Raw genomic sequence first — 16,212 nt, forward strand, 5'->3', positions numbered from 1 at the left:
ATGTGTTAGTTAGGTTTTCTCTAATAAACAACATAAAACTAAAGCTATTAAAATGTTTGTCTGTGTATCACTTAGGACCATCTCATGTCTCCCCAACATTCCATATACAGCATTTTAGGAATAAAGAAATAACAAATAAGGGACCATAAAGAAAAGTAGATAAACAGATACCGAGGAAGGCTTTGTGGAGGAGATGGAATTGAGGAGGGGCTTGAGGATAAAGAAAATCAAATGACTCAGATAAGAAATGATTGTAAATGAATGAACTGATCAATGTATCACCACGTCAACTAGACCTTCATACATCAACAGGGCAAGGGAATAGAACACGCACAGATCCTTGTTAACGTTCTTGACTTGATTTGTGGTCCCATAGCTGATCAGAAACAGACTCCCTTTTGCAGAAAACTTACGGACATTTTACTCTCTCTTTTTATGTGGGATCACTGAAAATTAAGAAGAAAAACAAACACCTAATAATTTGTATAAATACTCTGCAATTCTGCCACTTTCTCAAAATGTGTCCTAGGCAAGTTATTTTCTCTCTCTAAGCCTTTGTTTCCTCATCCATAAAATGGAGACAATACTTGCTTCAGAAGTATTTATTATGTGGGTTAAATGAGGTAATATGTAAGGTGTTTCTCACTGCCCCATTGAGTTCTCAATAAATGGTGACTATTATTATAATTATTATAACAATTTATCACAGTTGTACCTGTAAGTTTTAACAATTAATTACAAAGAAAAATACAACAGAGGATCCATATCTGGCAAAGGAAAAATTCCTATCGACTGTATGTAAGTACTCGAGGATGAAGGGAAGAAAACTTAGTTGCCTCTGAAAGAATACAACGGTTAATCGTCACGCTTCTGATGCATCAATAAAATATGAGATCGTGTTCACCCTCTTCTCTAGAGGACCTCGGGTACTTTTAAATGGACACCCTGCTTAGAAAATTAGATATTATGCAACTGAATGAGCTCATGTTTGCTTTGCACCCTGAGGGATTCACTCAGATTTTATAACAGACACTCCATTCGTGGATGGAGCAAGACAACGGTTCTCCAGAACCTCTAAGAAGTTGATAAACCGGCAAGAAATATGGGTGACTCACATGAGCTCAAGGGACACAATTACCATTCCTATTTCAATTTGATAGCTGATGTGAAAAAGCAGCCTTTTTTTGCTGTGCTTAATTTTCATGAACTACCATAAGCCTGAAAATTCACTGAAAGGGAATTGTCAGAAGCAAGAGAATAAGACCTTAAAATCTGAGAAAATCTACATGTCCAAATATGGCTTAATGGGAAAAGAGTATTTTACTAATATGTTAAACACACACACAATCTCTTAGTATTTCCAGAGCTTCCTTCTCTGAAGGGCTCAAAATATTTTGTGGAGGATAAAAAGCTTTTAAGATTTCTGCAAGATAGCTATGCAGACAATACTCCTACTTTGCAAAGGACAGCAATTATGTGATTTTCTACAATCTTTATTTACCTCCCTCCGGAGTTGACTAGTTTGAGAAATATGTTGCCTATAGCAACTGTTTAAATCTCAGTGATTGAAAACATTCGCCAGCATGAGCAAGGGACTGTCACCTGTTTAAATGAGGTTAGGGCAACTTTTGTGGTCTTTCTTCCAATGCAAGAGAGCATCTGGCCTAGGGCTCGGCATCACCTTGTTTGTGAAAGACCTATTCTCCCAGAAATCTTCTTTCCTTTCCTTTTTCTTCTTTCTTCTTTTTAAAACAGCCCCATTCAGCATCTTCCCATGACCACAAATCACTCATTTCTCTAACAGGCGAAGAAAGAGTACACACAGTCAAATCGCATCACTATTTCAGGGTGTTTAAAATATCACACAAACAGGGGTCCTCACAGCACCATCAGCTAAGCCTCTTCTTACCCTTCTCAACTAGGGAGGCTTAGTGGCCTTGCAGCAAGTGTCGATGTGAAGGATGAATGGTCCTGACATAGAGCGCTCTTAGTCGTGCCTGAAAATCCTTTTAAAACGTGACCTTCTCATGGACATTCTGGAAATTCTTTTCCTAGCCTTGGCTTTGATGCCACTCCCTGAAATAGCAATGTTTACAGATAGTCCCAGGAAGAGAAAAGGTCTGTGAGCAGGGCCATGGCATTACGCTATGTAAGTCAACATCACAGGAAAATAATTAGGGACAGAAAGCTCACACTGAGTCCTCCGTGCTGATGAGAAGGAGGTGTGTGTTCTCAGCTAAAGGCAATTTTGTGGGTTAGGAGTCAAATACATGACTAGTTGTAGGGGTGACAGAGTCCCGAGGCTGAGTCCACCAGCCACAAACAAATTCAGAATGTACTGGAATTGAAGAGTGAGTACAAGAGACAGCACTGACTCCCCCTTCCTTCGTGATTCTTCAACATAGATGCTCAAAGGTTAGAACCCTGTGCCTGAGAGTTAATCAGGAACCAATGGGCACAGACTGTTGGTCAGTCACCATGCTTTTATTACTGCAGTAGTGCCAAAGGAGGTTAGGAAAGAAGAAAGCAAGACCACTGCCACTGAGAACCATGCATCTTTCCCTGGCAAGATACAAACCTAATTACAGAAAGACAGGAGAACCCAAGCCCCAGATCCTTTCTTTTTTGTTATGCCCCTAAAAAAAAGTTACTGTTTGGAAATCCTGTATTTCCTTTTTCTCAAATCTATTTGTGGGATCTCAGATCTAGTTGATTCTCCTGAGCTGGCCATTACAGGGGGCAGTGGAAATCACACTGAACATCTACCATCTGCCAAGTTCTGTAAATTAGCTTTATTTTTCTCTCTCTCTCTCTCTCATCTATCTATCTATCTATCTATCTACCTATTTATCTATCTATCTATCATCTCTCTCCAAGGTTACATACTATCTCAACATCTCATGTAGAAGGCATTGCTAGGGAAGTTAAGAATTGACCGTATTTTACACAGTCAGTAAGGCATGGAGCTGGGATGGAAAGACATATCTATTTGACATCACACTGCTTGTTATTTTCACCTGGCCACAAGGGCACTTCTGAGTTTGGTATTCGTGGCTGAGATCCCTCTAGTAAGGGTTCCATAAATTTGCCTGTAGGGTAAAGCCAACGGGGTGGTAATTCCCAGTGAATGAAGGATTGAATGAAGCTTGCACAAAGAAAAGGACAGAGGACCTTAGAGTCTGAGAAAAGACCTGAGGTTTTCCTGCCGGAGCAATACACTGACCCCTGCTCCTTGACTGCTGTCCTCACGAGAGTCCTTGAAGAACCAAACCATCTTTGTCTCCATTTGCACAAGTGTCACTCAGTGAACATGGAGAGAGGGGGGATCTTTCCCCGCCAACATAGAAATGACATTGCTACTTTATTTCAAAAAGAGTATTTTTATATTAGGCAAGTAAAGGATTCTCAGTTACTCTGACAATGTTGGACTATGCCCACAAAGAGGTTAGTGGTCTATTCATCAATCTATGGAAGGACTTCTTCTGAGGAGAAAGGTTCTAATAGATAGATAGATAGATAGATAGATAGAGAGATAGATCAATTGATGGGTAGGTGGCTGGCTGGATAGATGGATAGACTATACAGATAGGCAGGCAGGCAGATATGTAGGTAGGTCAATAGATAGGTAGATGAATATATCAGATAGAACAATAGATGGACAGATGGATGAATACATCAGATAAATAATTAGATAATGTAGATAGATGTGAATATTTATAATTTTATTTTGGAGAACTTGATTTAACTTTCAAACGCTAAGGTAAATCTAAATCAAAACTTGGCTGATATAATCAGCAGATTTAGGGGGTCCTTGCTATGATTTCATGAAACTTATAAAGATCTCCAATCTGACAATTATCACACTGTGTTACTTGTTGGTTCCCAGGTCTTCCCCTTTCTGGGATTACTCTTTCTTTTAATATTCAAATAAAATACCTTAAGACAATTTCTTTGTGAAATTGTCTAGTCCATATTCCCAAGAATTCTGTGCAGAACCCAAGTGAAGGATGATTGTTTTCATGGTCATCTCTTCTTATAATTTCTAACTCCTGATATATTCTCACTATTTATCTTTCTTTGTTCACAGTCTACACAGATTTTCTCAAAGTGTGGCCTCCACCTTACCTCCTATGTTGCTGCTCCTTTGTTAAAGGATAATTTTTAAAAATTAAATTGTGATGCTCATACAAATAGAAAACGAACTGATGCCAAAGATTTTACTTAACTTATTGTTGAGGGAACCAGTAAGATGTTACCACTGCTTCAAATAAGAATATTCGAAAATATGTGCATATATGCTGAAAAAAAATTTTGCAGATCAAAGCAAAAGTGGTCAATACCACATGGCGATAATCAACTGTATGTCCCCACAGTTTGCACTTTTGTGAACAAGAACCATTTGCATTGCCGCTGCCATTCTAGCTAGCAGGGCTGTCAAACAGCTCAAAGACAACGGAAGCCGGTGATGACACAGAGGATGCTCTGGACAGTCAGTAATCACTTTTCCCATCACAACATCTTTCAGAATTTTTTAGGATATGTTTTCCTCCGTTCTCCAAAGAAAGTTGTTATTTTTAATACATTTTATTGAAGTTTAGGATTATTAAAACCTGAGACAGTAACAGACAATAGCACATCTCAGAAAAGCAGGAGATAACCCGGAGTTGAATATCCAGTCACTTGACATTGAACCCTCAGTCATCTGTAGCAAAGAGACTTTCTCATTGGCCATCTTTCTCCTCAGAGAAAGGCTGTCCTCACCAACCTCAGCTCTTCTCTCCATCCAGACATTTTCCTTCTTTTATCTGCAAGGAAGCCTTCCCTTCTCTCCCTCCTTCATCCAGACTGACTCTGAAATTTATTCACAGCATCTAAAGGTCTGTTAGATGTTTTCCCACATAGAGACAGGTTTTTGACGTAAGTAGTATTCTGTCCCTCTAGGGCATTCTGTCCAAAACGCTGTCAGCTTTGACAATAAGAGCATTTTTCTTCTGCTCACACAAACGTTTAGGCTCTTTGAGAATATTCTTGAAATTTTCAACACTTAGCCTGCAGTGAGCCTTCGATAAAATCCTGTTCTTTTATAACTTAGGTAAACAAAACCGAAGAAGTTCAATTTGAACTGAGAAGACTTCCTTCCTTTTGAGTTCAGAAGCCCTCATCTTCCCACATCAAGATCTGATCTGGCTCACGACTCTTTCTGAGTCTGAGGGTGCACTGTTCTTACTGAGGAGAATTACTCTCAATGGATGTGAAAAGGACCTCTTCTCCTCCAGCTCAAGTACCCTTTCAAGAGTTGGCCTTCCTTGCCTAGCCTGCGGGTGGGTAAAGGCTACACAGGAAACCTGGCTGATGATTTGAAAAAATGACAATCGGTAGGCTAATGAATAACTCAAATTCACTGTGTCTTGTTCTTAAAATCATGGCTATTTGATGACTTTCCAGAATGTAATGTGCTAAACACTCACGCTTTCTATTTTTGTAAAAAAAAAAAAAAAAAAAGAAACAAAAAACTCACTTAGGAAAAGATAAATTTGCTTACAAGATAACTGCAGCAAATACAGAGACATCCTTGATAAGAAGGCCAAATGAAGGCCTGGTAAGAAGAAGAGGCACTGGGAACCAAGGACTGTATTTGCTTCCAGGATACAAAAGTGTGCACCTTCTTTTTTTTTAGTTTGTGTGTGTGTGTGTGTGTGTGTGTTGCAAACTCTAACATCTCGGGGTGAGGACTGCAGACAGGAAAATTAAGTGTGTAAAGTGGGGCTGGGGGAAGGTATTTGGACCAGATGGTATAAGTTCCGGGATGATGGCATTATAATTTGAAGGGCAAATGCCTCCTGAAAAGTCTATGGCTTGTACTTGGCAACAGTTGACATGGTCTATGATTTAGGACTAAACGTTTCATGGATTCTCTAGGCTTTCACAACCTTTCTGAAGGGAGAAGAGGAAAGGGGTCCTATAGCCTAGGAATTCTCACTTACATTTGACCCTCACAATTACCTTAGGCTGCATTCTCATCTTAAATTTGTGGATAATAAGAAGTTAACTCAGAAGAGTTAACTGGGTTTGTCCAAGGTCAGTCTACAAAGATCCCAGGTTGGGATACAGGTTCGTATGACTCTAAATCACATATTCTCATTCTATTTTCTATTATACGCTGCAGCTAGTAGATGGGTCCAAAAAGATGCAATCTTAAAAGTGCTCAGAAATTCAGAAAACATTATGTCACAGGGTCTGTGGACCATAACGTAGGGAGAAGGAAAAACAGGGAGTCATCATTAACAGTTCTTATAGTCAGTCACTGTAAGTGGTTTTCTATTTAGTTTCCTTTCACTTATTTTAACGAGATGACCTCATCTCTACTCCCATTGTCATCCCAGCCCAAGCCCCACTCGCTAGAGGCCTGAATCGCTAAAGCCACTTCTCCATGGGATGTGACCCAACCCAAGCCACCAACACACATCGCCTGCCTCAGATTGCCAGCCTCCCCTCTTCATATATTACCCCAGTGTTGTTCATAAAAATGTACAACTAAATGCTGAGTGGTAATAGATCATGACTGTATTTTACTCACCTTTAAATGAAGGTTAAAGGACAAGTTAGGGAACTCTCTTAGGATATCACGTTAAATTCGAATGAAGACATTTTCGTTTGCCCCTTCCCAACTTCATACATTTGCAAACCAGTCATCCAGCCTGAAATCTGCATATGCATCGAGTCAGAATCCCATCATTTGGGGGAAAATTCCATTATGGCGGTTGATATACAACTGCTCCTTTCTACATAAAACCTTTGTTTTTATTACTCTGTAATTTCTAAAGCTATTATATTTTGCTAAGCCCAGCCCCAGAATACAGCCTGGGTACAGCTGATGATTAAAGCGAGAGAGACATGGAGACCAGCATCTTCTGAAATATTTGGAGATCAGGTCACTAGGCCAAGCACCCCCAGTCTTTTCTGCAATGATGGCCCTTTATCTACTGGTTCTCCCAATCTGCTCAGAAAGGGAGCTTTGAACTCTTGCCTTGGGCACGCTTCCCAGGAGTTCCAAACATCTCCCCCGGCCATGGGCCAACAAACGACAGCTCAAGGATGAGGTTGGGCTGTGTTTGTTTGAAGTGTTCTGTGAACTCTGGCTCCGCATTCTGGGTTGTCCACCATGAGCTGAGCTCTCTTTCCAGCCAACTGGAGGTCTTTTTCCTGAGAACAGTTTTGGCCAACGAATCGGAGCTCAGGTTCCAAGGCTGTCTTTACCTTCCTTCATATTCAATAGTTACTGAAAATTCCAGAGCAAGTAACAGCTGGGTTTCCACATTAAATTAAGTGCCTGTGATAAGTTGTCCCACTCCGTGGTGAAACATTTCCTTTAAAAACAGAACGTATCCTTCAGGCCATGATCAGCAAAGGCTACACTTTGAAACTAATATACAGTCTCAGTCAAAAACAAGGTGGGACTAGGGCCCCCCACTAACAGCACTGGCTTGACAGGAACTGACATGTGAAAAAATATTAAAATGTTTTAGAAAAGGATAAACAACAAGGTCCTACTGTATAGCACAGGGAACTATATTCAATATCCTGTGATAAACCATAATGGAAAAGAATATGAAAAGGAATCTATCTATATGTATAACTGAGTCACTTTGCTGTACAGCAGAAATTAAACGCTACCTTGTAAATCAACTATACCTCAATAAAATTAAAAATATATATAAATGTGCAATATGAAACCGACTAATATTATTTGAGACATATTGCTATTAAAATCTTAGTCTATCAATGACTTGCCTTTTATGGCATTTTTAAAAACAGTTACTCGTTACGGTTTGACCAACTTGCAAAAGTGAGGCATCTACTTCCTGCCGCTATTTAGTCGCAAAGGAGGTCAAGCTGCCCACGAGGTTCTCCCGAGTGAAAAATAGGTTCCCTCGACCCTCTACCACCTCCATATTTGTTTGGATCAACAAGCTCACCTTTCAATCTGCAAACAACCTGTGGGGAGAATAGACATAGCAGACGTTTTGCACGCAGCGTCCACAGAGCTAACAGGCTCAGCGAATTCGGTTGCCCTGAGGAAAAGGAGGTGATAATGGGAGGGACTCTTGACACAGAACGTCTGGGAGGGGGCCGCCCCCTGAGGCTCTGACTAGTGCAAAGGAATCAGCACACTCCCTCACAAGGAGCTTCTGGGATGGAGAGAGAAAGGCATAAGGAGGCAGAAGGGGGAGGTGGAGCCCTTTCAGGGCAAAGCCTGTCTTCCTTGACGTCTCCCTAGGTCCCTGGTGGCTGCCATGTTTCCCCCTTAACAGCCCTAGGAAGACAGCCTCCCGATTGTTTTCTATAAGCAGAGAAGTTATTCTTTAAGTTTCAATGGCTGACACTGAGCTTCCCAAAGTTCACCAAGAAGGTAACTCTCAAGCAAAGTAGAGTGAAGGATGTGCCACGTGGCTGCCGGGGGAATGAGCTTTCCGGGCAAGGTGGGTTTTACTAAAGCAACTGGATGTTCATCTCCAACCAAACACTGCTTTGTGTCTGGTCATAGCGGAAACAGGGTAAACTTGGATTCAGAAGTTGATCTGCCCAAACGTTTATCATCCCTGGAGGGAACAAGTGTTCAGACAGATATGAAGAATGCAGAGATCGCGTTCGAGAAGGAAGGTCGGACCTTGAAGAGCCCAGGATGTGACGGTCAGGGCGTGGGTGTCTATTCTGAGTGAGATGGGAAGCATTGGAGGGTTTTGAGCAGAGGAGTGTCCTGCTCTGACACGGACTTCAAGACGTTCCTCCTGTTGTGTTGATGACAGTCTTTCAGTAAGAACTTGGGAGGAATTGCTTTTACTCTATTAAAACCCAAATCAGCTCACAGTATCCATGGAAGATGTTGTCAAAAGCACCCAAACTAAGTACCAGTCATGTTATATACTGTGAATATTTGAATATCTACGTTTCTATCAATTGACTAAGTAAGGTATTGGGAATATTAAACCTAGTTTGTCATTATATAAACCTGGATAATAGTCTGGTCCCATTTTCCTTATTCATCAACAGAGGCATTTGAACTAGAGTTCATTCTTTACTTTTATCACATGTTTATAGGTAAATATGGTGGAAAAAGAAGTATGGTGGGAAAAGATCACACTTCTCTTCAAGGAGATCATATTCTACTAGTGAGAGACCAGAACAAGTCTAAAGAAGGAAGGTATGTGCTTTGTTTGCTTTTGATGCATAGAACTGAGGGTTTTAAAAATTCTTTTGGAAAGGAACTATAAAACAGGAAGACATGGGAGATTCAGGGGAGAAAGAAGAAAATCTGTAGATTGTACTCGATGACAAGGAGGGGGCTTGGTCCCCCTGAGGCCAGAGAGAAAGGGGCATTCCTTTGTGATAAAAGGTTTAATAAAAATACATGTAGATCATAGGTTTTCAGGTTGGAAGGTAAGATAATGGTCATAAGAAAAAGCTTCAATTTTCCCTCAGAAGAAGGTAAAGTCACTGGTTAAGAGAGGGGAGGATCCTGTGGGGTAGAAAGATTGAGGAAAGCAAGGAAGGCTTGAAATAGCCACTGTGGAGAAAGGACAGTGAGAGCCTGGGGGTTAATGCCTAGTTGTGCCAGTCTGTACTTTGTGATGTTTTTTCCAGAGGGTAGGAATGAGTGGAGAACACAAACAATCTAGTTGGTTCAAAGTTGAGGAGACTGCATGCCAAGCATGATATGAAGACCGTGGAAGCAGGGGCTGGAGGAAATGGGGAAAGAGTATTTGACATGAAGAAGCATTTGTTCTTGTCTGAATAGGGAGGTAAGAGAGGACCTGAGGAGGTGAAGGTAGCAGTGGCAGTTGGGGTCGGGGGGGGGAAGGGACCAGGTACCTTGACGAGACAGGGGCAGGTGTAGCGGGATCAGGGTGAGGGATCCGGGATGGGGGCCAGGTATAGAGACCACAAAGTTTGGAGCTCAGGTTTTATAAAGGAGGCAGATGGAGTGGCATGTTATCTGGCGTGTGATGGGGTGGAATGTGAGAGGAGGAGGTTATTGGAATTCAGGTGGTACAAGAACCGAGAGCTTAGGGTGTAGGATGTATGGATGCTGATGTGGGGATTGAAGGTCACTGGGATTTCGGCGGCGTTGGGGGAAGAGGTCCTTGTAGCCCTAACATCATTTAGTATAAAAGGAACCAACAATTAAGTCAGTGGTGTCTTTTAGTGAAGTTCGGTGAATAATACTGGATAACAATTAGCTAAGGATGTCTTTATTTTATTAAAGCAACTCAATGTTCATCTCCAATCAGATATTGTTGTGTGTCACGTCATAGTGGGAATAGGGTAAACTCTGGTTCAGAAATTGATCCGACCAGCCATTTATCAGCTGTGTGGCTTAACTTCTCCAAGAATCTTTCCTTATTTGTGAAGTCAGAGTAGTAATATTGGCCACGAAGATTGTTGAGGTTTTCACATACTGGGACACAGATGAAATGGATGCCTAAGATGACTCGCCTGGTAGAGCCTTGTTCCTTCCCACCCCTGCCTGTCCTGCCCTGGGTCCACATGGGAGCTACTGCATTGAGACAAAATGCCCCTTTCCCTGGTCCCAGTTGATTAGTTTCAGGTGAAACCAACATGTACCCGCCAACACTTTGCACTCAAACCAGAATGAGTGTGGTCCGTCTTCCTCCCATGGCTGAAATCCTGGGGTGAAAAATACAAAAGGTGGGAGTTTTTGGAGCGAAACAGAGCTGATCTGCAGAGAGGTGCCAGGGAATCTCCTCTTTTGCCTCAGCGGCAGAGGTGTGCCAGCAGATACGGTGTGAGAACATCCACGGCGGAGTACCTGACAGAGTTTGCAGGGTCCATAACTGCTTTTATTTTTTTTCAAGGTGTTTTGTAGGATAGAGGTTAGGAGTCAAAAGTAATCTACGTGATTTATGAGACACCGCTCTGGAGTATGTGCATGGGTGCATGAGAGAGAGACAGACAGAGACAGAAGGGGAGGAATTGGGAAGCTGGCAGAGGAGAGAGGGGAGGATATGAGACATAACCTCTGAGAAGAGTCCCAGCTAAAGAACCAACTTATCTTTAGTCAATAACACCCCCTCAAACAACCAGAACCTGCTTCCTGTCTCCACCCGGTACTTCAAGCCCAAGCTGGAAATACTCCTGGGAAGAGGCAACAATAACGTCAGATTATCTTAAAACGAGAAGGAAATGAGTGAAGAAACAGCGATCCGGAGTTGGAGCCCAGCCACAAGGAGCCAGAAAGCAGAGGAGGGTGACTGTTCTGCTGAAAAGTGGACCTTCTAATTCAAAACGCTTAGTCACCAGACTGAGCACAGATAACGAGAGCGGGAGGAAGGGCTGGGGAGTGTGGGGAAACATCTCAGAAAGCTCTCGACAAACTCGCAGTCTTCTGGAAGCTTCGGAAAACCAACTCAGGGGATAAAGCAAACAGCTCCATGGGGGATTTCACAGGGCAAAGCTAGCTAACACCCATCGGACAGAGGCTCTGAACAGTGGAGATGGGTCAGAGAGCATCTTCTACCACTGGCCATGATGATATTCGATCCTCGAATAATCTGTAAAATGTGGCTCCATTTGGATAATCGCCATTTCGTGTCTAAATGGTCTGGTTCAAAAATCGGCTCCAACACGGGGAGGGGGAAGGGTGAGCTGGGACGAAGTGAGAGAGCGGCATGGACATATATACGCCAGCAAATGTAAAACAGACAGCTAGTGGGAAGCAGCTGCATAGCACAGGGAGAGCAGCTCCGTGCTTTGTGACCACCTAGAGGGGTGGGACAGGGAGGGTGGGAGGGAGGGAGACGCAAGAGGGAGGGGATATGGGGATATATGTATACGTAGAGCTGATTCACTTTGTTATACAGCAGAAACTAACACAACATTGCAAAGCAATAATACGCCAATAAAGATGTTTTTAAAAAAATCGGCTCCACTATTTCACTCAGTCTAAGGTCCCTTAGAGCTCTAACCACAAGCTTAAGAAAAACGACATTCATTTTTTTAAATGTCTCTGTAGGGGATGAGTAAACACAGAAACTGATGTGGGTGCTCAAACCGCCTGTTCACACTAGGTTATAAGCACGCAGATGAGTCAATTCTTGTTTAACTTTATACCTTATCATCAAAATGAAGATACAAACTTTTTAAAAGGTTTATCGAGAAATGAATAGATCCCTGAGAGGGTGTCACCAAGACCCTGCAGATCTGTGGACCCCAGTGTTCGGTAGACGGAGCCATGTCAGGCAAGGTGATCTGACCATTTCTTCCTGGCTCTACGAAGGGTGAACTCGGTGGGTGAGGGGGAGACCGGAGACCACGTCTTCAGTAGCCATGGAAATAGTTGAGGCAGAAGGTGAAAGGAGTGAAAGACGGGAAGGGGAGGAAAGAAAAGGAGGGGACAACTTTGAGGGAAGGAAGGGAGGAAGGCTCAATGGATCCTCATGGCCACTAGAGGGAGAAAACAGAGGGAAGTCAACAGTGTCTCTAACTAGAAAACACGCAAGGCATCCATACTTAGGTTTCAAGTATCCCAGTCAGGACTCTCTTCTGTGGAGACAAGCTTCTGCGCACAAGTGATTCAACAAAACTCTACAGAAGGAACACTTAGTCCTGTGTCAAGCGGGATTTGCGATTAGAAGCCTTGGGTCCTCTTCTCAACTCTGCTAAGTGTGGAAACTGGAGGGCACGATCCCACAGGTAGCTATTTCCTGATCTGAAGAGCGGTGGGCGGGTGGGTGAGTGGACAAAATGCTCAAAGAAAATCCCAGAGCAGCCTGACAGAAAGACCCAGAAAAAAAAAGAAAAAAAAAAAGGTACCAGACAAAAATTAAGTCAGGAAATCCCTCTGTAAATGGTCTGAGCTCAAACGAACCTAGCCTTGAGCAGAGCAAAGGATGCAGTCAGAGATAAGGTTTTGGAAAGTGATTTCCAATCATTGCTCTGTTCTCTGCCGAGGGGAGTAGGCAGCTTGGCTTTGAGGAGAAATGGCCATTTAACTGCCTACTGCTCAGGGCAACCGGTTTAATTCCAAGAGAGCCTGCCTGTGGTTGACTGCTTAAGAGAAGTCAAGTTTATTTGCAAGAGACTTGAGATCGGATTATAATAGGGGTGTAGAAAGATATCAAGCAGTTAGGAAAACAAGAGCAGATTTTAGATATGTTTAGCAAGTTACGAAAAGTCTATTACATAAAGCCTGAGTTCTTGTGAGAATTTGCCTGCAAGCTATTGGATAACTTCTAAGAAAAATATTAACCGGAGGCACAGAAATAACTAAACAAATCTGGTGAATGGATTTTTCACACACGGAGCAGATGTCACTCCATAAAATCCAATCCAAAACACCTGATCGAAAGGCTCCTTCTCAGACAAGGTTAGAAGTAAGTCAGACACAGGTGTTTAGACTACATATCCGTTGGTGCCACGGACAGTTGAAGCAGACTTTGGAAATTCCACTGAATCCCTCAAATCCCTAATTTTATATATACTTTTTTACGGTGATATGTTACTGGGTATGAGTACAGTCACTATCATTTTGTTGGTTTACTTTCCTTTCGAAGAAAATAAGCAACTGGTAAAACTTTCAAAGACATGCATTTTCAACCCAAGTCACATCTCAAAGTGAATTGTTTCTTGAACAGAACATCCTTCGGGCGAGTTCTCGTTGGCTACATCTGCCGTTTGACAAGAGTCATTACTGAGTCACAGACTGACTCTGACTTCAGATTGTCCTCTGACCTTCAGAAAGCCACTGAAGGGAATCAGAATACGCCCTCCCCAAATACGCCACTTTGGCATAAAGATTATTTTGAGCTGAAGACAATTCATAATCAATGGATGCAAGAAGAATTCCCTGACCTTCCCTTCTCTGCCAAAAAGGAGGGTATTAATTTCCATGTGTGAAGGTGTCCCCCTCTCTCTTCCTTACCCTTCTCTGTAGCATAAAGAGAATATCAACTCATATCACTGGAGACAGGGGAGTCAACACCCCCCTAAAATAACCCTTACCTTCCATTAGTTCTCCCATATATTTTTCCAAGTTACTTTCCCGTGATTTGTCATCCCTCGAAGCCCAGCTCCCTGCCCTTTCTGTTAAAGGGGTATATAAGTCCCTGAGTCTAACCACTTCTTTGAATTTCACTTCTTTTCTATGAACTTTTGTGCACATAAATATTAATGAAAATTGTGTGCCTTTTCTCCTGCTAATCTGTCTTTTGTTAGCTTAATTTGCAGGCCCCCAGGTACTCACTGTAAGAGGATAAAGATTTTCCTACCTGACCTTATTATATTTTTTCATATTTCTCTTTATATCTGTCAAAGAAATATTTCTCCTGGCTATATTCACTTTATTTCTTATCTTTTCTCTCCTCTGTTAACATTTCAAAGTACAGTATAAAAGCAAGAAACTTCTACCTTGACCACATGGGACTCTTTTTAAAGGCTTTTCATTCCTGTTAATGTCTCAGCCCCAAAAATAAACTCCAGAGGTCTCCACTTTTCAGCCCCTGCCTTTATTAATGACTCCATTTTCTATACTCAGGGACTGTAAGAACATTTTCATCCTTTTATTAATTTTGTCTGTTATTCTGTCAATTTTCACCGTCTTAGAGTATTTTTGATTATAGATTTGGCAAAGTAATTTTCTTCTTTCCAAAGATTACCCCAAACTCTCATCTTTGTTCAGGGTAACAAAACGCTACCCTTGACCAAACTTTGGTCGGGTTGCTTTGAACACAAGGACTCAACTCTTGGACTCCTGTGTCTATCTTGGCATTGCCCAATTTTACCAAAAGCCCTGCTAAGCCAGGTAAGAGAATTCTCCCACCCTCCATATCTGATCACTTTGATATCTGATTAAATTCCTCACCCATCCCCAGGTGATGTCTGATCACCCCGGCCTGACTGCAGCAAGAATGTCAGGTTGGGTTAACCAGCATCCCCTTCACCCTGGATGTTTTCTCTTTGTAATGTTCCGTCCGCAGACCCCCACCCTGCTCCTTGTCTATAAATACCCACTTGTTCTTGCTGTCTTCAGAACCGAGCCCAGTTCTAGGCCGCGGTCTCTCGTCCCCTCGTGCAATAGCCCCTGAATAAAATCTGTTCTTAACCACTTCACTGGCGGACTCTGATTTTCCTTTCACAAGTTGTATAGGGACCAGTACCTCAGAAAGGACCTCTTGCAAGGGAGCCTCCTTTTATTTGTCATTTGCTTTGCCCTGCCAGGGTGTCATTTAAGAAAAACTAAACACATGACTCTCAGTCCTCTCCATTATCCATCTGGTTAGAATCACTAGAAAGACCATAAAACCAAATCCCTCCTTGCTGCAACCGAGTAGAAATGACTCAGTGGCCTTGCATGAACTAGAACCAAAACCAAACATAGACATACTAAAAAGAACCCCGAACAGTAGAGAGGACAAAAGAACCTAAAGAAGCCGAGCGTCAGCAAAGTTCAAGCTCTACTGCTTTTTGTCATTCACACTGGGAGCCAAGGAAAGACAAGCCTGGGTTTATGTAGCCTATGAGTTTCACGTCTCAAGCAATGCCCTGTACCGGGCTTCCAGGTGAGTCCACAGGAGTGTTGCACGGCAGCCTCCAATAGATAGATAGATAGATGTAAACTGTTGGTTAAGAATGTTAAAATTTGTTAATAGATGCAAAACAGGTTAATATCTTATGGGGCAATTAAATATAATCTTTGAGATGATCTTTTATATCTTTATTGTAGAAATGAATTATTTCTCTCGTGAAACAAAATTTATTTGCCTTGTTGCGGGCAAGAATCAACTGCGCTGCTATCAGTTTTTGCACGATAACTTCTTCTCTTATATCTCTTAGATATAAAATTACCTAGATATAAAAGTCAACCAGAGGTGCACAGCCCTATAGAACTAGATAATCTCCAAAGGGGTTTCCAGGCCTTTGCTGAAAGGACACTCTAACCGTTTTCCCCCATTTCCAAATCTGGGACAATTTCCCCTGACTTCCTTTGGAATTTTATTTATCTTCCCTCCCTTTCTCTCTCCCTTCATTATTTCTTTCCTTCCTTCCTCTTCATATATTTATTGTATTCTAGATCAGCACTGACCAATAGAACTTTTTTTTTTTTTGATGTGGACCATTTTTAAAGTCTTTATTGAATTTGTTACAGTACTGCTTCTGCTTTATGCTTCGGTTTTTTGGCTGCGAGGCCTGTGGGAT

The sequence above is a fragment of the Phocoena sinus genome, chromosome 2 (genome assembly GCF_008692025.1).
Source record: "Phocoena sinus isolate mPhoSin1 chromosome 2, mPhoSin1.pri, whole genome shotgun sequence".
NCBI lineage: Eukaryota > Metazoa > Chordata > Mammalia > Artiodactyla > Phocoenidae > Phocoena > Phocoena sinus.